We start from the raw sequence: 24668 nt of genomic DNA on the forward strand, positions 1-24668 counted from the left end.
TTTGATTACCCTTGATGTTTAACCATTTCCCAGCCAGTGTAATTAGTACCGTGACAGTACATATTTTTAGCACTGTTTAGTGTCACTGGTTTCCACAAAGCTTCAATTACTGTCCGCTGCAATATCACATTCCCACTATAAGTCACTGATCTCTGCCATTACTAGTATTAAAAAAAAAAAAAAAACAAGTTCCAGTATGAGTTTGTAGATGCTATACATGTTGTGCAAACCAATCAATATATGCTTATACATATTGGTCTAATTTTTTTTTTTTTGAATATGTTTTATAGAGGAAAGTAAAAATTATTGTTGTTTTTTTTTTAATATGTCGACCTTTTCTTGTTTATAGTGCAAAAAACAAAAAACGCAGAGGTGATCAATTACCACAAAAAAAGCTCTATTTGTGGGGAAATAATTATAATTTTATTTGGGTACAGTATTGCATGACCGTGAAATTGTCAAAGTAATGTTGCGCCGTATTGCAAAAATTGAAAGGGGAAAATCAGTGGTTAATATGCCATATTCATGACATAGGTTGTCTACAGATACACTATTAACCACTAGACATGTGCATTCGTTTTCGTCCGAATGCATTTTCGTCCGAATTTCAGCTATTTTCGTTTTCGTTTTGACAAACGATAACGAAAGCACAAAATCCGAAAAACGAAAGATCCGACATAAATAAATGCTTTATTTTCGTTTTCATTGTTACAACAGTTCGATATAGAATAGGAGATTCGACATGACTCTGACAACAATCTGTGTCTATAGAACCTGTGGTCGAATGTGCCTAACCTTACCTCTATTAGTCCAAGATTATATAGAGAAAATATTCGACAGAGAAAAAAGATTTGACAGAGAGAAAAGATTCTGCAAGATACTGTCCTAAAAAGTGTTTGGGGACCCGGGTCCTGCCCCAGGGGACATGTATCAATGCAAAAAAAAGTTTTAAAAACGGCCGTTTTTTCGGGAGCAGTGATTTTAATAATGATTAAAGTGAAACAATAAAAGTGTAATATTCCTTTAAATTTCGTAGGGGGGGGGTTGTCTATAGTATGCCTGTGAAGGGGCGCATGTTTCCCGTGCTTAGAATTGTCCCTGCACAAAGTGTCATTTATGCAGGAAAAAAAGTCCTTTAAAATCACTCGCAGCTATAATGAATTGTCGGCTCCCGTAATACAGAGAACACTCATTGAAAGTCATTGATAAAAAAATAAATAAATAAATAAAAAAAAAAAAGCGTGGGGGTCCCCCAAATTCAATTACCAGGCCCTTCAGGTCTGGTATGGATATTAAGGGGAACCCTGCCTCAAATTTAAGAAAAAATTTGACGTGGGGTTCCCCCTAAATATCCATAACCAGACCCTTCAGGTCTGGTATGGATATTAAGGGGAACCCCGCATCAAATTAAAAAAAAAATTGACGTGGGGTTCCCCCTAAAAATCCATACCAGACCCTTTATCCGAGCACGCAACCTGGCAGGCCGCAGGAAAAGAGGGGGGGACGAGAGAGCGGCCCCCCCTCCCTCCTGAACCGTACCAGGCCACATGCCCTCAACATTGGGAGGATGCTTTGGGGGTCTGTGACCCCTCAAAGCACCTTGTCCCCATGTTGATGAAGACAAGGGCCTCATCCCCACAACCCTGGCCGGTGGTTGTGGAGGTCTGCGGGCGGGGGGCTTATCAGAATCTGGAAGCCCCCTTTAACAAGGGGACCCCCAGATCCCGCCCCCCCCTGTTTGAAATGGTAAGGGGGTACAAAAGTACCCCTACCATTTCACAAAGAAAGTGTAAATTTTTTTTAAATAAAACAAACACACTTTTGAAAAATTCCTTTATTAAAAATAAAAAAATAAAAAAAAGATTCCAGCGGCGGTAATCCACTCTTGCTATCCAGCGACGGACGGTCATATCTCCAGCGATGTCTCATGTCATCCAGCGCAGCGCAGCATCCTTCTTCTGTCTCCGTGTAGGAGACACTTCAAGGATTCCGGCGGCTGACGTTTGTTATATACGGAGGGCGGGGCCACCCGTCACCTGACCCCGCCCCCCTCTGACGCAAGGGGAAAACCGGGGTTCCCTGTGACGTAGGGGTGACCCGCACCCCTCTGATGTAACACAGGCAGGTTTCCGTTACATCAGAGGGGGGCGGGGTCACCTATACGTCACGGGGAACCCCGGGTTTCCCCTTGCGTCAGAGGGGGGCGGGGTCAGGTGACGGGTGGCCCCGCCCTCCGTATTTAAGAAACGTCAGCCGCCGGAATCCTTGCAGTGTCTCCTCCACGGAGACAGAAGAAGGACGGAGGATTCGCTGCGCTGGATGACATGAGACATCGCTGGAGAGATGACCGTCCGTCGCTGGATAGCAAGAGTGGATTACCGCCGCTGGAATCTTTTTTTTATTTTTTTATTTTTAATAAAGGAATTTTTCAAAAGTGTGTTTGTTTTATTTAAACATTTTTTACACTTTCTTTGTGAAATGGTAGGGGTACTTTTGTACCCCCTTACCATTTCAAACAGGGGGGGGCCGGGATCTGGGGGTCCCCTTGTTAAAGGGGGCTTCCAGATTCTGATAAGCCCCCCGCCCGCAGACCTCCACAACCACCGGCCAGGGTTGTGGGGATGAGGCCCTTGTCCTCATCAACATGGGGACAAGGTCTGGTTATGGATATTTAGGGGGAACCCCACGTCAAATTTTTTCTTAAATTTGAGGCAGGGTTCCCCTTAATATCCATACCAGACCTGAAGGGCCTGGTAATTGAATTTGGGGGACCCCCACGCTTTTTTTTTTATTTATTTATTTATTTTTTTATCAATGACTTTCAATGAGTGTTCTCTGTATTACGGGAGCCGACAATTCATAATAGCTGCGAGTGATTTTAAAGGACTTTTTTTCCTGCATAAATGACACTTTGTGCAGGGACAATTCTAAGCACGGGAAACATGCGCCCCTTCACAGGCATACTATAGACAACCCCCCCCCTACGAAATTTAAAGGAATATTACACTTTTATTGTTTCACTTTAATCATTATTAAAATCACTGCTCCCGAAAAAACGGCCGTTTTTAAAACTTTTTTTTGCATTGATCCATGTCCCCTGGGGCAGGACCCAGGTCCCCAAACACTTTTTAGGACAGTAACTTGCAAATTAGCCTTTAAAATGAGCACTTTAGATTTTGAACGTTGGAGTCCCATAGACTTTAATAGGGTTCTAAAGTATGCTATATACTAGCTCTGTCGAATCTTCTTTATACATTCGACAGACACCATAAGCCTTCAAAGACAGATTCGACCGTGATTCATGTGGATTTTCGTACGAATGCAATTTTTGAACGAAAAACGAAATAAATAAAAACGAATTTCGGGAGTAACTAAATAAATTAAGTTTTCAGACGAAAACGAAATTCCGAAACGAAATATTTTACTCTGCACATGTCTATTAACCACTAGGGATCCGCGCTATAGCTGAATGATGGCTGCATTGCTGGGACTACGTCTATTGATGTTGTCCTGTGCACGAGCGGCCTGCGCACCCCCTGAAGGGCGCGCGTGGAGTGCTCTGTGATCAGTGCGTCTATGAGACTCGCTGGATCACAGATCGGAGTAAGGGGTCGATCCCGACCCCTTACCGCGTGATCAGCTGTCAGCCAATGAGACTGCACACATGATACAAGGGACAGTCAGAGACTGCACACATGATACAAGAGATGGTCAGAGACTGCAGAAGTGTTACAAGAGATGGTTAGATTTGGCAGACATGATACAAGAGATGGTTAGAGTTGGCAGACACGACAGAAGAGATGGTCAGAGACTGCAGATGTGGCAAACGAGATCGTCAGAGACTGCAGATGTGGCACACGAGATTATCAGAGACTGCAGATGTGGCACACGAGATCGTCAGAGACTGCAGATGTGGCACACGAGATCGTCAGAGACTGCAGATGTGGCACACGAGATCGTCAGAGACTGCAGACATACTAACAAAAGATAGTCAGAGATTGCAGACATACTAACAAAAAGATAGCCAGAGATTGCAGAAGTGATACAAGAGATGGTCAGAGACTGCAGATGTGATACAGGAAATGGTCAGAGACTGCAGACGTGGCACAAGAGATGGTCAGAGACTGTAGACATGCTACAGGAGATGGTCAAAAACTGCAGACACGATACAAGAGATGGTCAGAGAATGCAGACGTGACACAAGAGATGGTCAAGGACTGCAAGACGTGACACAAAAGATGTTCAGTAGGGATGAGCTCCGGTGTGTTCGCACACTCCACATGCAGAGCCCGCCAGGAAGTTGCGCTAATCACAGGCAGTGAGACATTTTCCGATCTCTGCAGCCGCAAATCGGGAAAATGTCTCACTGCCTGTGATTAGTGCAGCACCGTGCCAACTTCCTGGCCGCCTCTGCACGTGGAGTGGGTGAACACACCCGAGCCCATCCTTAATGGTCAGAGACTGCAGACACGATACAAGAGATGGTCAGAGACTGAGGACATTCTATAAAAGTTATAAGCCTGGGGCGATGCCTCAGGGAAGTCATAGACGGGATATATATATATATATATATATATATATATATATATATGAGACTACCAGAAGTCATTGCTATAACAGGGCAATATGGAGACTCAGATTAGTGTCAGTGGGGGCTCTGAGGGCCACAGCTCAGGCACTGGGGATGTAGGACAAGCACTGTCCTGTGACTTCCACAAGCTGTATGCTGAGTTCTATTCACACCGCATGAAGCCATCATAACTTTCACTGCCTGGTAAAAAAAAAAAAAAGAAGAATCTGTCACGAGCTCCCCCTCCCCGCACACAGAGCTCAGCGTGACCTGCCAGCACAGAGGCCCCGCTAATAGCGAGCTGTCAGTCACGCAGAAGGGGTGGAGTCCTCCACCTCTCTGGTAGTGTATGACGTAAGATTTACCGCCGCGTGCAGGTCTCGGAACGTGACGTCAGCGACCCTAACAGGTACGTTCTTCCATAGAGCTGTAGCGGAGTGAGGGTGAGTAGCAGCGGCGGGGGCGCGCCTTGGTAGCGAGCTCAGTGTGCTGACGGCGGGCGCGCTCTGGCGGAGTTCGGTGGGAAAGAAGCGGGCGCGTGTCACATGTGTGGATTTTCTCCCCAGTCAGTGAGGGACGGAGCAGAGCGGAGGTGGCGGAGCCCAGAGCACGGCCTGTACAGACAGCCACAGCTCGGCACATTGGTCCTTCCACCACACACAGAGGTGAGTGACACACCGGACACCGGAGAGGAGGAGCCCGGCTCTGAGCGCAGTGTGGAGGGATTTATTCCACTTCTCTGCCCGCACCTCCTCCATGTCCGGCTTATGTCATAGAGGTGATCACATCCCATGTCCTGCCGTACTCACCGTCATCTGCTCACACCAGGGTGACCTTTTATAATTGGGGTACCTGTGTGCTGGTGTTTGGGGGGGCTCATCTGGGGGGTACCTGTGTATTGGGGAGACTTTTTTTTTGTACTGGGGGGGGTGACTTGAGCACTAATTACTCATCTGGGGGGTGACCTACATGCTCGGGGCTCATTTGGGGGGGTGACCTGTGCACTGGGGGGCTCATTTTGGGGGGTGACCTATGTGCGGAGGGGGGTGACCTGTGGGCTCATTTTGGGGGGAGTGACCTGCGTGATGGGGGGGGCTCATTTTGGGGGGTGACCTGCACGCTGGGGGGCTCATTTGGGGGGGTGACCTGCGCGCTGGGGGGCTCATTTGGGGGGGGTGACCTGCGCGCTGGGGGGCTCATTTGGGGGGGTGACCTGAGCGCGGGGGGGGTGGCCTGGGGGCTCATTTGGGGGGCGACCTGCACGCTGGGGGGGCTTAATTGGGGGGTGACCTGGTGGCTCATTCGGGAGGGGGCTCATTTGGGAGTGACCTGCACGCTGGGGTGGCTCAATTGGGGGGTGACCTGGGGGCTCATTCGGGAGGGGGCTCATTTGGGGGTGACCTGCACGCTGGGGGGGCTCAATTGGGGGGTGACCTGGGGGCTCATTCGGAAGGGGGCTCATTTGGGGGTGACCTGCACGCTGGGGGAGCTCATTGGGGGCGTGACCTGCGCTCTGGGGGTACTCATTTTGGGGGGGTGACCTGCGCTCTGGGGGGCTCATTTGGGGGGTGACCTGTGCGCTGGGGGGGATCATTTGGGGGGGGTGACCTGTGCGCTGGGGGGGATCATTTGGGGGGGTGACCTGCACTCTGGGGGGCTCATTTGGGGGGTGACCTGCGCTCTGGGGGGGCTCATTTGGGGGGGTGACCTGCGCTCTGGGGGGGCTCATTTGGGGGGGTGACCTGCGCTCTGGGGGGGTGACCTGCGCTCTGGGGGGGCTCATTTGGGGGGGTGACCTGCGCTCTGGGGGGGCTCATTTGGGGGGGTGACCTGCGCTCTGGGGGGGGCTCATTTGGGGGGGTGACCTGCGCTCTGGGGGGGCTCATTGGGGGGGTGACCTGCGCTCTGGGGGGGCTCATTTGGGGGGTGACCTGCGCTCTGGGGGGGCTCATTGGGGGGTGACCTGAGAACTGGGGGGGGGTGGCCTGGGGGCTCATTTGGGGGGCGACCTGCACGCTGGGGGGGCTTAATTGGGGGGCGACCTGCACGCTGGGGGGGCTTAATTGGTGGGTGACCTGGTGGCTCATTCGGGAGGGGGCTCATTTGGGAGTGACCTGCACGCTGGGGGGGGCTCAATTGGGGGGTGACCTGGGGGCTCATTCGGGAGGGGGCTCATTTGGGAGTGACCTGCACGCTGGGGGGGGCTCAATTGGGGGGTGACCTGGGGGCTCATTCGGGAGGGGGCTCATTTGGGGGTGACCTGCACGCTGGGGGGGCTCAATTGGGGGGTGACCTGGGGGCTCATTTGGGGGTGACCTGCATGCTGGGGGGGCTCAATTGGGGGGTGACCTGGGGGCTCATTCGGAAGGGGGCTCATTTGGGGGTGACCTGCACGCTGGGGGAGCTCATTGGGGGCGTGACCTGCGCTCTGGGGGGACTCATTTTGGGGGGTGACCTGCGCTCTGGGGGGCTCATTTGGGGGGTGACCTGTGCGCTGGGGGGGATCATTTGGGGGGGTGACCTGCGCTCTGGGGGGCTCATTTGGGGGGTGACCTGTGCGCTGGGGGGGATCATTTGGGGGGTGACCTGTGCGCTGGGGGGGATCATTTGGGGGGGTGACCTGTGCTCTGGGGGGGCTCATTGGGGGGGTGACCTGCGCTCTGGGGGGGCTCATTGGGGGGGTGACCTGCGCTCTGGGGGGGCTCATTGGGGGGGGTGACCTGCGCTCTGGGGGGGCTCATTTGGGGGGGTGACCTGCGCTCTGGGGGGGCTCATTTGGGGGGGTGACCTGCGCTCTGGGGGGGCTCATTTGGGGGGGTGACCTGCGCTCTGGGGGGGCTCATTTGGGGGGGGGTGGCCTGCGCTCTGGGGGGGCTCATTTGGGGGGGGGGGTGGCCTGCGCTCTGGGGGGGCTCATTTGGGGGGGGTGGCCTGCGCTCTGGGGGGGCTCATTTGGGGGGGGGGGTGGCCTGCGCTCTGGGGGGATCATTTGGGGGGGGGGTGGCCTGCGCTCTGGGGGGATCATTTGGGGGGGTGACCTGCGCGCTGGGGGGATCATTTGGGGGGGTGACCTGCGCGCTGGGGGGGGTTCATTTGGGGGGGTGACCTGCGCGCTGGGGGGGGGTTCATTTGGGGGGGTGACCTGCGCGCTGGGGGGGGGGTTCATTTGGGGGGGTGACCTGCGCGCTGGGGGGGGTTCATTTGGGGGGGTGACCTGCGCGCTGGGGGGGGGGTTCATTTGGGGGGGTGACCTGCGCGCTGGGGGGGGTTCATTTGGGGGGGTGACCTGCGCGCTGGGGGGGGGTTCATTTGGGGGGGTGACCTGCGCGCTGGGGGGGGGTTCATTTGGGGCGGTGACCTGCGCGCTGGGGGTCGGTTCATTTGGGGGGGTGACCTGCGCGCTGGGGGGCGGTTCATTTGGGGGGGTGACCTGCGCGCTGGGGGGCGGTTCATTTGGGGGGGTGACCTGCGCGCTGGGGGGGATTATTTGGGGGGGGTGACCTGCGCGCTGGGGGGGATCATTTGGGGGGGTGACCTGCGCGCTGGGGGGGGGGGATCATTTGGGGGGTGACCTGGGGGCTCATTGGGGAGGGGGCTCATCTGCTCCCCCCCATCAATTTTTGGGGTCCTGATCCGATGACATGCCCTTCTTTCCATTGATGTCTGTGGGTGAGAACACGTTTTCTTTTTTGGCTGACTGCGTCCCAAGAAATGAGCCCCTGACATTTGGAATCCGGCACAATGACGGATCACAGCTGACACCTTTTCTCCGTATGGTAGGCTGCTCCCAGCAGTTTGCCTAGTTGTGATGCCTGTGCTGTTACCATCCTGGACATCTAGTTGTACTTGGAATGCACTGTTGTGGATGGGTTTTGTGGTGCCCCCAGGTCTGTCTGTATGCAGTGTACAGCTTGTGCGGCAGTGCTGGGGATCCCTCACAGTCAATGGCTCAGTATAAGGACATCGGGGGAGGGGGGGGGGGCGGCTCAGTCTGTTGCCCTTTTTTCTGTCTTCCTGGGAGCGTGATGTCAGGGGAAAAAAGTAGGCTTGTTCTTTGAAGATTGGCAAAGGAGGCGGGGGTTATCGGCTCAGGAAATGATTATAGATCGAGTGTTTATTTTATTTTACTGAACATTTTGCTCAGAGAAAAATGAATTGCGTGGTTGCTTTGCTCTGCAATGAATGGGAGTGAGCTGACCCTGATGAATGGAACTGTGTACAATGGCAGAATACTCAGAGCTGCCTTGTGACGGTTTGTTTGCAAAATACTACAGACTTCAGTGACGAGTTATACCGTTCCTGGGGTTGACAGAAATGGTTTGTAAATGAAAAGGAAACAAACGTGCACTTAGTCATTGCCCGCAGTTACTATTATATAGACCTGGAAAAAAGAAAATATATTATAAACCTGGTCAGCAGCCTGATAAAAAGATTATAAACCCGGGCAGCAGCCCAATATAGAATATACACCCGACAAGTGGTGGAAGTACATGTAGGGAGTCTAAAGATTTGAGTTTTGTTTTATGAAAGAAATATGTCCTACTTTAGGGCAGTTAGTACAGTTGTGATCCTTCTCTTACAGTCATTTTGTTCTTGGATAGTCTGTGATTGTGTTGGATAGAATAATACGCTGACAGGTTGTTTCACTTTTTAAAATTGATACATGACATTGGTAACAAAACAAGCAGCCTGTGTATAGAAATATACAATGTATATCATCTCTAAAGCCTCGTACACACGATCTGACTTTCGTCCGGGAATTGTGTGATGACAGACTGTTTGCCTATAATCCGACCAACAGTACACTCCTTCAGACAATTGTTGTCCAGCTTTCCGCCAACAAATGTTGCATGTCGGGCTAGTACATATTCGGCGGACAATGGTTTGTTGTCAGATTTTTGTATCGTGTGTGTGTGTACACAAGTCTGTCACACAAGTCCAAAGTACAAACACATGCTTGGAATCAGTGCTCACCAAACACAAAGTTAGCAGAAGGTGCCCAAAGGGTGGAGCTCAAGAGCTGAAATTCCTCGTAGTACATCACTACGTTCGTGTTTGTTGGCCGACAATTGTGTACCGTTTGTATGCAAGACAAGTTCACAGCACACGCCCTTCGGACAAAAGTCTGGCGCTTTACGAACAATCTGATCATGTGTACGAGGCTTTAGGCCCCTTTCACACAGGGCAGATCCGCTCAGCAGGCTCTGCTAGCTCAGTGGGAGATCGCTCCGTTGATCTCCGCTTAGCCAGCAGATGACAGGTCAGTCTTTGCTCACTGTGCAGGGAGGGACCTGTCAGAGCCGCACTGATTTCTATGGGGAGATGGGAAGAAAACGGACCGTGTCCAATTTCATCAGATCCCATCTGCCAGACGGATGGCGAACGTATCTCCATACGTCTGTCTTGATCGGATAGCAGGCCGGTGCCAGCGGACACATTTCCGCTGACATCTGCCTGCCCGTAGGAGTCAATGGTTGGCCTGCTGGGATCTGCCTGAAAAATGGACTGGTGGATCCGAGTGGGCTTATCGTGTGAAAGAGGCCGAACAATAAAACTTTTATTTGTTCCCCTTTGGTATCTTAAAGTGGACCTTGTTGTTTTTAACTTAGGAAAGTAAAACACTTTTTTTTCCTGCCAATAAATACCTTATACAGCCCATTTCTTGTTTCTTGTCTGGCCATTAGCTTAGGCTTATGACCTCATGCACAGCTCTCTCACCAGTAAGGGAGGTGGGATTAGTCATAAGAGGGCCAATGAGAGCTGCAGGGCTGGAGGCTCTGTGTAAATCTAGGAAGTGAACAGGCAGCCGCTTCAGCTGCCCAGTTAAAATGGTTGCAGCCAGACTTGGTGGAGGGAGATTTCTTCAGCATATTTGGCAAGTACAGAATCGCAGTATATATAAAATAATATGCAAAGTGGTTGGAGGGAAGCTTCAGAATGGCAAAGATGTTTTTATTATAAATTTATGTGAGCAGACTGCAGTGTCTCTTTAAATATACCATTGAAATTTTTTTGTTGCATCTGTTCTACCAGTGCCAGAAACAAAGTAGCTGTTCATCCAGCCTGTGTGCTCTTCCTTTGCAGACAATTTTCAGTAGGGGTGCAACAGATCAAAAAACTCACGGATCGGATCAGAGTCATGGATCGGATCATTTTTCAGATCAGAAAAAATAAAGACATCTTGTTACACCCACCGGAGTTTTCGATTTCACCGTTATTTTCAACACAAAACAGAGCTTATATGCTTAAATACAGCATTTGTAAATCCGACGGGCTGTTTAGATGTAAAATTTTAGAGCAGCAGCAAACCTGCTGACCTTACATGGTTGCTAATGTGACAGAACATCTCTGATTTTCATATTTAGTTAAATGTGAAAATCGATACTGTATTTAAGCATATAAGCTCTGTTTTGTGTTGAAAATAACTGAAATCTAAAACTCCGGTGGGTGTAACAAGATGTCCACTTGCCCCCTTCTCACTCAATCATTACTGTGCAGGAGTGTGGGGTGTAGCAAGAAACGTCACTTCCTGACGAGACATCAGTCTCCGCCAGGTGTACCAAGATGGCCACCGCTCCTGAGCCAGGCCGAAGCTGTGGCCTTTCCAAAGCCGAGCACTCCGCGAGTCTCATGGTGTGCTGATCCGAACAGGTTGACCTATTCGGATCATGGAACGGTGACGATCCGTTACACATCTAGTTATCCGTTAGGCCTCATACACACGGACGTGTTAAAAAACGAGCTGTAAAGCTAGTACCGATGCCAGGAAAAAAGCTGCGTTATCTGCATTTTGCATTGGTGGCAATGTGTGTTTAGCCACGCTAGCTTTCAGACCAGTTTCTCTGCCTCTATTCAAAATCAGTGGTTCACTATGGGAGCCCATTGATTTGCATAGAAGTCTCATCAAGATGATCCGACTTGCGGTGTGGCTTATGTGCTGAGGATCTTGAAGGGAAGCCTGGCCAAAATTAAAAATTTTTTGTTGCGTGAGGTTCCCCCCAATAAGATACCAGACCCTTCGGTCTGGTACAGATCTTAAGGGGAACCGCCACGCCAAAAATATGGCACGGGGGTCCCCCCAAGATCCATTACAGACCCTTATCTGAGCACACAGCCTGGCAGGGCAGGACCATACCAGGCCACATGCCCTCAACATGGAGGGGGGGGTGCTTTGGGGCAGGGGGACTCTGCACCCCCCCACCCCCAAAGCACCTTCTTCCCGACAACCCTTGCCGTTGGTTGTCGGGGTCTGCGGGTGGGGGCTTATCGGAATCTGGAAGCCCACTTTAACAAGAGGGTCCCCAGATCCCGCCCACCCGCACCCTAGGTGAATGAAAATGGGGTACAACTTACCCCCTACGCATTCACCTAAAAAAAAAAAGTGTCTAAATAAACACGCTACACAGTTAAAAAAAAAAAAAAAAAAAAGTATTTTATTAAGGCAGCTCTGGCTCTTCTGGCAATGTCTTCTCCCTCTGCCGGTCCTTCTCTCCTCTCTGCGCTCTCTTCTCTCTTTGCTGGCTCTTCTCCTCTCTGTGCTGTCTTTTAGCTCTTTTGCTGGGTGTTCTCCCACTGCTCCTCTTCCGATGTTGACTCAACGCGATCTCATGGTGTAATGCTGGGTCCGCCGTATGCAATAACTTATATTGGCATGGGGCGGGCCACCCGATGACATAATTTGGAGGCCACGCCCCCTTGTGAGATCCTCACCCCATCATGCCTCTGGGCAGTGATGTCACAAGGGGTGTGGCCTCCAAATTGTCATTAGTGGCCCTGCTCAATGCTAATATAAGTCATTGCACATGGCAGACTGAGCATTACACCAGGAGATTGTGTCAAGTCAACTTTGGAAGAACAGAGGGAAAAGACCCAGATAAAGAACTAGAAGACATTCACATAAGGTAGGGGGCCAGGATGTGGGGCCCCCCCTTGTTAAGGTGGGGTTCCAGATTCCGATAGGCCCCTATCCACAGACCCCGACAACCACCGGGCAAGGGTTTTCGGGAAGAGGCCCTTGTCCTCATCAACATGGAGACAAGGTGCTTTGGGGTGGGGGGTGCCCCATGTTAAGTGCATGTAGACTGGTATGATCTGGGGGGGGGCACTCACACTACTTGGATAAAGGTCTGGTATGGGTCTACATGCGTTTAACACCTTTTACCGACACCTGGTGTTTTTACAGCTCCAGCACTGGAGCCTCAAAATGCGCTGACCCTGGGTTTTTTTTTTTTGGAGCCTAAAAACGCCAATGCCTGTTGTAGCTCAAAAACACCATGGTATGTATGAGGCCATTGAATAACACGGAGTGGTGTTTTTAAGCTGCAAAAAAGCTAAAAAAAAGTCTGTGTATGGGCCTTAAAATTGAGAGAGGGAGGTGTTGTATAGTCCTAACACACCCCCTTCCTATGATAACACTGCTCCTCCAATATACATCATGGTTGTCACCCCAGGAGAAGAGGTGTGTTCCTGGCAGGATTAGCAGGTGAAAAAAACAAAAACAAAAAAAACAAATGTGGCCATCAGGAAAAGTAAACTGCAATACGCTAAATTTTTCTTTTTGGGATTGGATACGCTTTCACTACCTCTGTACCAACATGTTACTACCCCATTTATTTCATGCAACATTGTTCCCAAATAAATTAAAAGCCTAATGTGTCTTCCTGTCACTTTAAATAGTGTGCTAGGGGCCAAGCTGGCCCAATCAAACTATTTCCTGAGATCTGTAGTCCTGTATATAGCATGAGCTTTATACAGTTTACAGTGCTGTGTTATGGCAGCATATCAGGAGACTTCCCATCTGCTGTTGTATTTTTCTTTTCTTTTATCAATGAATGCAAGAGTTCCTCTGATTGGCTGAGGTGGAGATTGTGACACCTTGAGCCTTGTATTCATTGATAAAATAACAAGAATTCCTTTCAATGGCTGAAAACGATTTGAATTGTCAGAAAACCTGCAGTAGGGCTTTATTTGTTTGACTGCCTAATTTTTCTTTAGGCCCTAAAATGGCAGGACGGTCCGAACATCCCCAGAATGACACTTGTTAGAAAGTGACCAGACCCACCTGTCACATTGCCCCCGTCAACCCAGAGCAGTTAATTAGTACGCAAAATAATCATTCAAAAGGTATATACACGAGAATTCAAATTCACCCAAAACTGCCAACCTCCATGAAACAACCTGGTGTCCTGTCTGACAACCTGCCCTTCACAAGCCCTTGGCTGCTGAGCGCTCCCTGGTTTCATCTACCTGTCTGTCGGTGGGTGGTGTGGTACAAACTGTGTCAGGGTGTCGGGTGGATTCAATCCAGTGGCAGAAGAGAAGGACTTTGTTTACATCGTTTATACATACATGTGACTGGAAATCTGAAGCAGTTATAAAGCTGGCCATAGAGGGTTTGAAATTTAGGCTGGTTCAGCAGGGACTGGGCAAGATTAGATCCATGTATCGGCAGGCTGATTGTACCAATCAGTCAACTCGGGTGCAACCAGCCTGTCAGATTTTACATGCGATTATTGCTTGTGGCTATTACAGTAACCACTGTTTTACTGGCGGGGAAAGCTATCACATATAATGGCTCCACATGAGGGGTTCCACCACTGACTGAGTTGAGGAAATAGATTGATTTTTTTTTTTTTCTTTCTTTCCTGCAAGAAAGAAAATTGCTCAGTCTGTGGCTGGCTTTAGGCACAGAGCCACTCTGATTGGCTCTGCGCATTTCGCTTGTGATCTGTGTTGTCTAATAGTGCAATCACAGCATTGTGGGCGCACATGCCTGTCCCTGGAAGAATTTTTTTTAAATGTCCCAGTGGCCTGTTGTGAAGTTGTTGAGGAGCTCATTTTGCATTGCTGAAGCTTATAGCTGCATTCTGCTAGAAATCCTGTTTATTAATAAGCCAGGGCAGTGCATGTTTCTGACTAGGTGATGACAAAAATGGCCAAGGACATGATCTTAGATCTGTCATATAAATCGTTATTTATTTATGAATGCATGTATGTTTTAGGTTAGTGTGCTTTTGATTCCAGCCATGTTAACAATTTCTTTGATATTTTTAATCCTACGTCTGTATTCATTCTTATTCAGAAGACCACTGTCAGCTGCCATGGTAGCTTGCTTTCTGTTCTGATATAGCGTTTTTTTTTTTTGTTTTTAACCAGTTTGCAATATTAATAAAAAAAAGTAAAAAAAAAAAAAAATGAAATAAAAAAACTTTGGTCTAGTTATTGGTTCTTGACTGCCGTTTGTAGGAACATGAAGCTGAGCTTACATAAGAGATAAAATATATAACATTTCTTTATTCCATTGGGCCGAATGTGCAGATATACATAAATACATATGTAAATGCTGATTCCTCCCTGTGGAGTTGGGCAATTTTATCTTCTGTGCCGTCTCATCTTCACTTGGATAAGTTCCCTCTGGTGTTGGGGAGACGGGGAGCCTGCACAGAGCATATATGTTAAGTTTTTTGTATTTTAGGCTCCATGCACACTGGGCTTAAAAAAAAAACAAAAAAAAAACGGTTGTGGCAGAAAAAAAACACTCATAGAGCATTTTTTTTTCTGCCAGTAAACCAAAATTTTTTTTTTTATTTTTTATTTTTTCCCTGCCTCTAAATGTTGAATTTAAAATATGCCTGTAATCGTCCTAATGTGTATGGACACGTAGGAGAACATTGAGCTGCTTCTACACACACAACTCCTGTAAAAGAAATATTTTTTTAAGCCAGTGTGCATGGAGCCTAAATGAAGAGAGGTTTATTACTTCCTCTATAGATAATTGTACTTTTCCATGTATAGTAGATGTATTATATGAGCCCGTTCAGCAGATGGTAAATGTTAACACTTGTGACATCATTTTATGCTAAGGTATTAGTTGGTAAGACTGAAAAAAAAAACATTGAGTAAGTTTATCTTTTAGATAAGAAAAGGAGGAGAGCATCTTCTTGTTGCTGGAAAAGTTATTCTTTGTTTTTATCTTATCTTGCTGTACAGTTGCACGCTGACAGTGCATGCTGGGTTATCAATAATGCAGATATTCTGTGTATTATATACTGTATATGTAAAGTAGAAATACATAGATATGATTCCATTGCAGTCATGCAGTAATCTGAGCAGGGCAGTACAGGTCCCAAGTATGTCTGTGGTGGTGATGTGCTATAGAAGTGTAAGCTCCTGGAGCTTTTAAGTATTTGACAACTTCTCGCTTGTTTGTGCCAGTTTGAAGGTTGCTTAGGATACACTGACAATTACTGTGCTGCTCTACTAATTCAGACTGTGCTGCGTTACCTATAGAAGGTCTTAATAATGGAATTCCAGGTATGGATATTTTATATATAGTTACTATAGTCCAACTTGCATACTATACCATATGTATATGTAAGCCAATACGCCTAGAAGCTGAAAAATCACTTGGGCAGACTCTACCCAAGTGACACTGGCTACTCCAATGATCTCCACTTACTTCTTTGTCCTCCCATGCTGAGCATCTGACCTGCAGCTTTCTGAACACAGGAGGCCGGCCATTTGGCACGGGCACCATTCAAAGCATGCTTTGTGTTTTCCTAATGAAAGCAAATGTGCTCTCTGAGCGAATTGGAGAGTGTGATGTCATTTCCCCGTCTCTCTACCTCATCCAATCAGAGAACCTTTTGTATTTATTCAGAGAATTGCAAAGTGTTGGTTGTATTTGAATACCTGGCTTTGAGACTGCGTTCAGACTTTGGCGTTTAAAATTGCAGGCATATTTTCTGCGATTCTGCCTGCGATGTGAAAGCACGGAAGTGTATATGACTAATTGCCAGACTCGCCTTTGAGATGACATTCATTTGAATGACACCTGAAATTGCGATGTGGATCAGGCACGATTTTTGCTTGATAAAGTAGCTCCTGAATTTTTTTGGGACGCCATACTTCCTGCAATTGCAGTGTGATTTGTACTACTTTTTTTAAAAAACATTTTATTTTATTTTTTTATACATTTCGGTGGTTGTAAAGTCAGGTTTTTAACTTGATGCATTTGCATAAAAAACCTGTGTGTGCAGCAGGCCCCTCAGCCCCTCAGCCCCTCTAATACTTACCTGAGCCCATCTCTATCCAGTGATGTGCATGAGAGCCTCGGCCATCTGGCACTCTACCTCCTGATTGGCCTAGACACTGCGGCACCATTGGCTCCCACTGCTGTCAATCAAAGTCAGTTAGCCAATCAGAAGAAAGGGAGGGTGGGGTCGAATTGCGGCTCCATCTCTGAATGGACACACAGTGCTACGGCTTGGCTCAGGTGCCCCCATAGCACACTGCTTGCTGTGGGGGCACGCGACAGGAGGGAGGGGTCAAGAGAGCCGGTAAGGGACTCAAGAAGAGGAGGATCTGGGCTGTCCTGTACAAAACCATTACACAGAGCAGGTAAGGCTACTTTCACACTGATGCGCTATATCGCTAAAAATAGCTCCTGTCACTCCGGTCGGTGTAAAAGCCTGAGGGCTTTCTCACTGGAGTGGTGCGCTTGCGGGGCGTTAAAAAGTCCTGCAAGCAGCATCTTTGGGAGCGCTTTAGGAGTGGTGTGTATACATTGCCCCTGCCCATTCAAATCAATGGGCAGCGCCTGCAAAGCACTTTAGCAGCGGCGACCAGTGCCCCAGTGTGCAAGTACCGTTATTATAAGATGTTTATTTTTAAAGGAAAAAAAAAAGACTAGTATTACTTTGTTACTTCCTGATTTCCAGGCCTAGACATATATGTCCTACATCCCAGGAGTCTTCAGGAGGGGTTTTCTCAGCTAAACACACCTTTCTGCCTGCATGCCTGAGCTAAGGACAGATCGATTACAGGAAGTAAACACTACTTAAATCCCCTGCGCTTACTTTAGATGGCCATGGCCAAAAATGCTGGGGGGTTGTTTTTCAAAGTGATTTCTCAGCAAAATAAGACATAGATTGATGAATGAATGAGTTTGCTTTGAATATTAAAAATGAATTAAACAGTATTTTTGATTTGTGGTGCTCAGATGTAGTGCTGCTTTTAGTGACATGTTAACACCACACTATGTGACTGAGATGCCTGGTAACCAAAACAGATGAACAAACACACATGACCCATGCAGTGCATTACAACACATAGTACTCTAGAGTAGTGTGCTTGGCTGCCATGCACCATGAATGGCACCACACACAGCACGTGCATTTTCATACATTATGGCATTGCAGGGTTCTAGAGTACATTGTCAAAATGCACAAGTGTAGCTGGCCTTGAAAAATTCACAGCCAGGCCAATCATAAAGTTTTGATGTGATCATTCAGAACTGATAGACATTATAGCCCAAAGCTGTATAAGCTCAAATCAAAAACCTAATATATTGCAGCTTTTTTCCCCCTCTATTTTCACCTTGTGATCTGGCAAGTAGCACACCTCCTGTATTAGTGTCTCCTCTCTTGTTGAAGGAGCAACGGAGACTCCTTTGGACAGCAGAATTGTTAGTCTGGGGGAAGGGTGGTGCTAAGTTGGGTATACACATATTGAATTTCCTCTACATGTGTAATCCTTTCTGCTCAACAGAAGCTGATCATTAGACTGGCTTCTGTCGAGCAGTCCTGCTGGAGAGCCAGCATTCCATCAGCACAGGCAGTAAATGGCTGCAGTACTGATCTGTGTATTCTGACAGGGGGAAGGAGTCTCCGCTGTCAGAATACAATAGTGCAGTGGGGAGATCCATGCATCCTGCGCTTGTGTGGATGCAGAGACCTGTGAGTTTTTTTTTTTTGCATTCAACCCACTGGTTGAATGAGAAAAAAAAATGTTTATATCCTGCTTTAGATGTAGTAGCAGATTTAAATACACTAACAAAGGCAAACTCAAGGTAGCACTAAAGACCTCTTGTACACTGACTGTAAACAATGCCACTTCAAAGGAAGTTTGTGTGTTTTTTTTTTTTTTTTTCCTGCCTCTAAACTCCCTTTTTATGTTGGCTTATGTGTCCATGCACCCATAGGCTTTTAAAGCTCGGAAAAAAACAAAAAAAAAAACATGTATATGCGCCCAAAGCTAGGTTCATTTTAGAGATTGAGCACATTTATCAATCCAGTGGCTAGAAAAAATTACTATTTTGACCAGTGAAATTAATGAATGCCCAAATGGTCGATGTGCCTAAATGCGCGTGCAAAATATGGCTGTAGATGCTTATTTATTTTTTAGCTTTTTGACAGGAGCTTTCAGAGTGGCTGGGCAAACGCTGCAGTCTTCTAAGCATTGATAGCAAAACATTTTTTTTTTTTCCTTTTGGGATATAGAATATGATCTACCAAAAAAAAACCAGATCCTTCTCTACCATTGATTCCCCCAGTTGTACCCCCCTAGTATGTATGAACATTAAACCTCATTTGTCACATACCCTGTTCCCCCGAAAATAAGACCTAGTGTGATTGTCGGTGATGGCTGCAATATAAGCCCTACCCCCCAAATAAGCCCTACCCTGTTTCCCCAAAAAATAAGCCCTACCCTGAAAATAAGACCAACAAGGACTTTAACTAGGGCTTATTTGGGGGGTAGGGCTTATATTGTAGCCATCGCTGACAATCACGCTGGGTCTTATTTTTGGGGAAACGGGGTAGTTGTCCAATTAAACTGTGAATTGAGGTCTGCTTGTAAGTTGGAAACATCCTGTTAGGACGTTATAATGGTTACTTACCCCCTAGACACTGAATGCACGCAAATATGGGGTATCTCTGCAACCAGGCCTTGCCGCTGAGTGGCCGCATATTTGTGTGCAATAGTGCCGATAGTGCTGTGCCAAGAGAGCACCCCCCGCATGCTCCTGGCGCAGTTACCTAAAGGCTCACCATTTGCTGCTTGCGATTCATTGGGAACTTAATGATTATGTGACCGCCAATCACGGCGGTCACATGACCTTAAGCCCTTAAAGAGCCGGCAGACGCTGGCTCTAAGGGATTAGGAGCTCCAAGACCACGCATGCTCTCGGTATCAGCCCTGGTTCACGCCAGTGCAGTTTTGAAGTTGCGTGACTTTAAAGCAGTGCAATTTTTTTTTTTTTTTTTTTTTTTTTTTAACGTGCAGCTTGCTGATATCTGCAACTTCATTTGTCAGATGTCAATGCAAGTCACGCAGAAATAGCACAGGAGCCTTTTTTTGAGTCACAGCAATTTGAAAAGTTCCATTGCCACAAATGGGGTGCGACTTGCCATGCCACTTTGAACTGCCAAGTCACATGACAAGTCGCTCTCGTGTGAACAGGGCTAAGTTTAGGTCATTGACACAGCAGCAGTAATTACACTTCAAAAAGTAAAAATGAAAAAAAAAAAACAAGCTTGTGCAATTCTATGAATTAATATAAAATTTGTATTCTAAGCCTTATCTATACTTTTGCCATATTATTAAAATTGATAGGTTTACCTTACAGAACAGGACCATACATAGCCAGTACTTAAAGTGATTGTAAACAATCACCCTGTAAAACAACCCATTCAGTTTACCACTTGCCGACCAGTCGTGTACCGGTATGTCACTAGACTTCAAGTGGTTACATTGGGATGATGCCTGGTGCTTGATCATCCCAATATTGTGTTTTGGAGCTGACAGTTGGATCTTTTGTAAAAGCAATCCTAGCAGCTAACTAGCTGCTTGATTTGCGTTTACAAGCACCTGAAGGGGACACCGCCTTCAGCGGCTTCATCTGGCTTTCCTGTCCCACTGGAACACCCGATAAAACAGCCGGCGCTCCTGCAACCTAATCGTAGAGGCAAACAATTTCCGCAACGGCTTTGATCGCCTCCATGGTATAGAAACCTTAAAGATTTACTTCTCTTCCAGTTTCCTCAGAAGTAAACGGCACCGTTTTCAAAAATGAAAAGCATTCGATCACACTGATCTTGCATTCTCATACAAAAAAAAAAAATGGGTAGTTCTAGTCATGCACTCTTTTAAAAATTGTTTGTTTTCATAATGTTTTATTTTCTAATGGTTAGTGGGGTGGAATCGCTATTTGCTTTCCACAATAGTGGCAAGAAAGTTTGAAGGAACCGGATAGAAGCCTTTTCTCGAACAATTTTCTAACAGTGTATTGGGTTTTCCTTTGGGAAAATCCATTTATTTTAAAATCGAAAGCAGTATTAAATCTAAAAGCAAGCATTCATGTGATGACTGCATTTGTTTTTTTAGGCTTTCTTTAGTTTTTCTTGGTGATCTGGCCAGTAAGTTGTTCGTTTGAAAAAAAATAAATAAATGCTGTGATGAAAAGAGCATGTAAGCATGGACAACACAACCTACATTTTACTATGTAGCCGATACTTGGTTAAACCACTTGCCGACTACAATATGTATATAGACGTTTGTAGTTTACTGGGGTTATGGCTCAAGCTATCGACCATAACCCATAATATTTTTTATTATTTTTATTTTTTTCAAGAGGCGGCTGGCTTTCTCATTAAAGTGCTCCGAATGGCTCATGAGCCGCTGAAATACTTTCAGAAGTGGCGGGTGCCCCCCCCCCCCCAACCACTCGCCAGTGTTTTCGATCCGACGGTGCGGCTGGCTGGTCACATAGGTGATAAAAGACAAGATCTTCTATGGCCTAGAAGGACCGGAGCAGCGTCACTTCTGGTCCAGGGTGGAAGTAAACTGTTCTTTTGCTTGTCAAGGTTAAATTTTGGGGTCTTTTTGACCTCAGATCTTATAACCAGTCATTCTTATTTCTATTACAAGGGATCTATATATTCATTGTAAAATGTATAAAAGTGGTAAAATAAAGGGACAGTGAAAAAATTAAAAAGGAAATTTAAATGTAAAGCTCCCCCCATTACTCCATGCTTACGCGCAAAAGCGAATGTTTACCTAGGTTATGCATGTATATGTAAATGGTGTTCACACCATTCACGGGAGGTATCGCCACAAACGGAGCGAGAACAATAATTCTAGTGATGGACCCCCTTTGTAACTCTAAACGGTAATCTGTGGGAAAAAAAAAAAAATGAAAGCGCCACCTATGGAGATTTTGAAGTACCGTCGTTTGCTGCAGGGTGTACAACCACTTTAATGCATTCCCTGGAATAGAATAAAAAATGTCCCAGTGGTAGCATTGCTCCTCTTCACACGATCGGGCAGCTCGGGTCCGACTGTACATTTTTTCAGATGGATCTGAGTGGGCCACCCATTGACTTCTATGGGAAGGCGGATGTCACTGGAGATGTGTCCCCCTCACACCAGCCTGCCATCCGATAAGATCCGTTCAAAACCGATGGCTGGTGATACATTTCAATCCGTCCAACAGATCCCATGAGAATGGACAGGCTATCCATTTTCATCCAATAACCCCCATAGGGAAGAACAGGGCTCTGACAGGTCCATCCCTGCACAGTGAGCTGAGACTGACCTGTCATCCGCCTGCTCAGTGGGGATCAATGGAGCGAGCTCTCACTGAGCTAGCAGAGTGCGTCCAGCAGATCCGCTCCATGTGAAAGAGGACTAAGGCAAGTGTAAGGCCCATCTTGATCCAGCGCTAAGCCCATACTTGAGACCCCATAGCGAGTGGCATTCTATTGCACGCAATATGTGAACCATAATGCAGAGCAGGTAAATATAACATGTTTGATATAGTTTTAGATCAAAGTGCAGCATGCTTCGCGCATGCGCAGTAGGGAACAAGCTGTGAAGCCGAAAGGCTTCGCTGCCGGGTTCCCTTACCTGGAATGGCGGCGGCCACAGCCCACCTAAAGATCAGCTGAGGTGCCAACATTGCGGGCTCCCTAGACAGGTAAGTGTCCATATCTGGTTGGGGGGGGGGGGGGGGGCTGGACCTTTTCTTTAAGTACTGATTTATTTTAAATTGAATAAGGGCTCATTCACACAGATGTGTCCGTGTACGGAGCTCGCTCTGCTCAGCGGGGGAATGCTCCGTCGATCCCTACTGAGCAGGAAGATGACAGGTCTGTCTGCACACTGTTCAGGGACGGACCTGTCAGAGCGCCGCTCTCCCCTATGGGGGATCTGATGAGGATGGACCGTAGAGTCCGTCCTCACCCAATCCCATCCACAGACAGATGGAAAAATAGGTTTATCCTCCATCACACTTTTTCGGATCTGGTCGGATGTCAGCGAACATGTCACCGCTGACACCTGTCCCTCCATAGACCTCTATGGAGTGTCCGTTCAGGTCCGCCTAAAAAACTGAGCGGCGGACCTGAACGGGTAGTCCGTGTGAAAGGGGCCTAAAGCAGTAAAAACAGACTTTGAACAATTCACTTTGTATACCATTCCACACCCTCCGCCAAAACTGCATTTCTAGTTCAGTGGTAATAAAATTCTACTCTGAAAGGCTGTTTTCCTCCCATATTCCGTCATATCTGTGCAGTCTGACTGCAGTATATATTTACCTTGTTCTCTGATGAGAACATTGGAGGATTCAGTGGAAATATTCTGTATCTTCTGAAGCTGCCTTTAGCGGTCTCTAATATCAAAATAACGCTTTTTAAACCCTGTCCACCGGTGGGTGCCGGCAAAGCATGGTGGTGGCAGCATTAGCTGGTAAAATCTAAAAGGCAAAAGTAGTAATGGGATGATTCACAGATGAAAATTGGTCAGCTTTTTGAAAGTTGAACTGTCTATAGTGACAGCTGATGTTTTCTGACTTTACATACAGTCTGACATCATCTCCTGGACAGAAAGTTAGTGGAAGTGTTTTGTTTTAGTTGAGCTTTAAAGGGGACCATGAAGGTGAAAACCGGTTCTCTTTAATTCTGCCCCTACTTATTACCTGCCTTCTGTTTGTTTTGTTTTCTTGTTAGGCCCCTTTCACACTGGGGCGGTGCGGGCGTCGGCGGTAAAGCGCCGCTATTTTTAGCGGCGTTTTACCGTCCTTTTAGCGGTGGTTTGCGAGCGCTAGCGGGGTGGTTTTAACCCCCGCTAGCGGCCGAAAAAGGGTTAAAACTCACTGGAGTGAAAGGGGCCGGTTTTTTTCAGGCTCTACACAGGCGCTATTTTTAGCGCTGTAACGCCTGAAAACCGCCCCAGTGTGAAAGGGGCCTTAGTGTCTTGGCTAGGGGACAAGCTACTGGTTTTGAGACTTCCATTCATTGGTGGAAACACAAGTGGGATAATCAGGGAAGGAAAAGTAGGAGTAACTGCAGGAGCTGGCATTGTATGGCAAAGCAGTAGGTTTCCATTAACGGCAAATTCCAAAGTAGAAATAAAAATAAGCAAAAGGAACCAAAAAAAAGGACTTTTTCAATACTGGCAGTCCAGAGCTGCTGTGTTTTTTTTTTTTTTTTTTTTTCACCTACAAGATGCTTTTGAATTCAAATAACATTTAGAGCCATTCAAAAACGTTGCCCAATCGTCAGCTATAATGTACAAACCCCCTCGTGCGTCATCACAGTAACCTGGGCTCGGAGTTGGGTCCTATGAACATGGGGCATTTTTCTCTTTACTTGGCTGTCTATGCCCCAGGGAAGAAAAGGCAAAAATAATAACATGCCTGAAGCCACAATTGGCAAATGCATTTAGGCGCATCAAGCAATTGGGTATTATTTCCATTGGGCAGAATATCAATCCTGGCCATTGGAATGAATGAACGTTGAAACACCAAAGAGCGTCAGGCTTTTTTTTTTTTTTTTTCTCCTGCCTCTAAAGTCCTTCTTTTTAAGAACCCATACATGCCTATGTGTGCATGGATACATAGGCTAACATGGAGGGGCATTTAAAGAGAGAAAAAATGCCTATAAAAGCATTGTTAATGCCCTGTGTGCATGAGGCCTAATACTGCACTAAATCATTTCTTGATCACTGCTTAATCCAGATGCAAGGACTGCACACTATTACTGTAGAAGTACTACCCCAAATGTAACCTGCCCAAAAGACCCCTGGCGAAAAACATTGTATTTGAGTAAAACATAAAAGCACAATTTGGCTTTAAAGCCTATACATTTGCTTACTATAATCAGCTCAGTGTCTTCAATTGTTGCAGCAGATCCACACATTGCTTGTGATAACTGATCTAATTTAACTCCAGTGTGATAAAAAGCATCAGGGAGGCGAAGCAGTGCTGGTTATTCCTTCGAATTTTCACCCTGCTGGAAAGCGTCTGCACCTGTTTGGGGGT

General features: G+C 47.0%; 1 protein-coding gene across 4 annotated transcripts in view; it reads left to right on the forward strand.

Moving 5' to 3' along the window:
* Positions 1-4861: 4861 nt before the first annotated feature.
* Positions 4862-24668, forward strand: part of PALS2 (protein associated with LIN7 2, MAGUK p55 family member) — a 245132-nt gene continuing 225325 nt past the window's right edge. For 2 of the 4 annotated variants that reach the window (XM_077491298.1, XM_077491301.1), the window contains exon 1: positions 5018-5235. The gene's annotated coding sequence lies outside the window, so the exon portion shown is untranslated. Of the gene's footprint in view, positions 4980-5017; positions 5236-24668 lie in introns of those variants that run through there. The other 2 variants (XM_077491299.1, XM_077491302.1) reach the window with 2 other exon arrangements.

The sequence above is a fragment of the Lithobates pipiens genome, unplaced genomic scaffold, assembly GCF_037356315.1.
Source record: "Lithobates pipiens isolate NorthernLeopardFrog02 unplaced genomic scaffold, aLitPip1_a1.2 Scaffold_19, whole genome shotgun sequence".
NCBI lineage: Eukaryota > Metazoa > Chordata > Amphibia > Anura > Ranidae > Lithobates > Lithobates pipiens.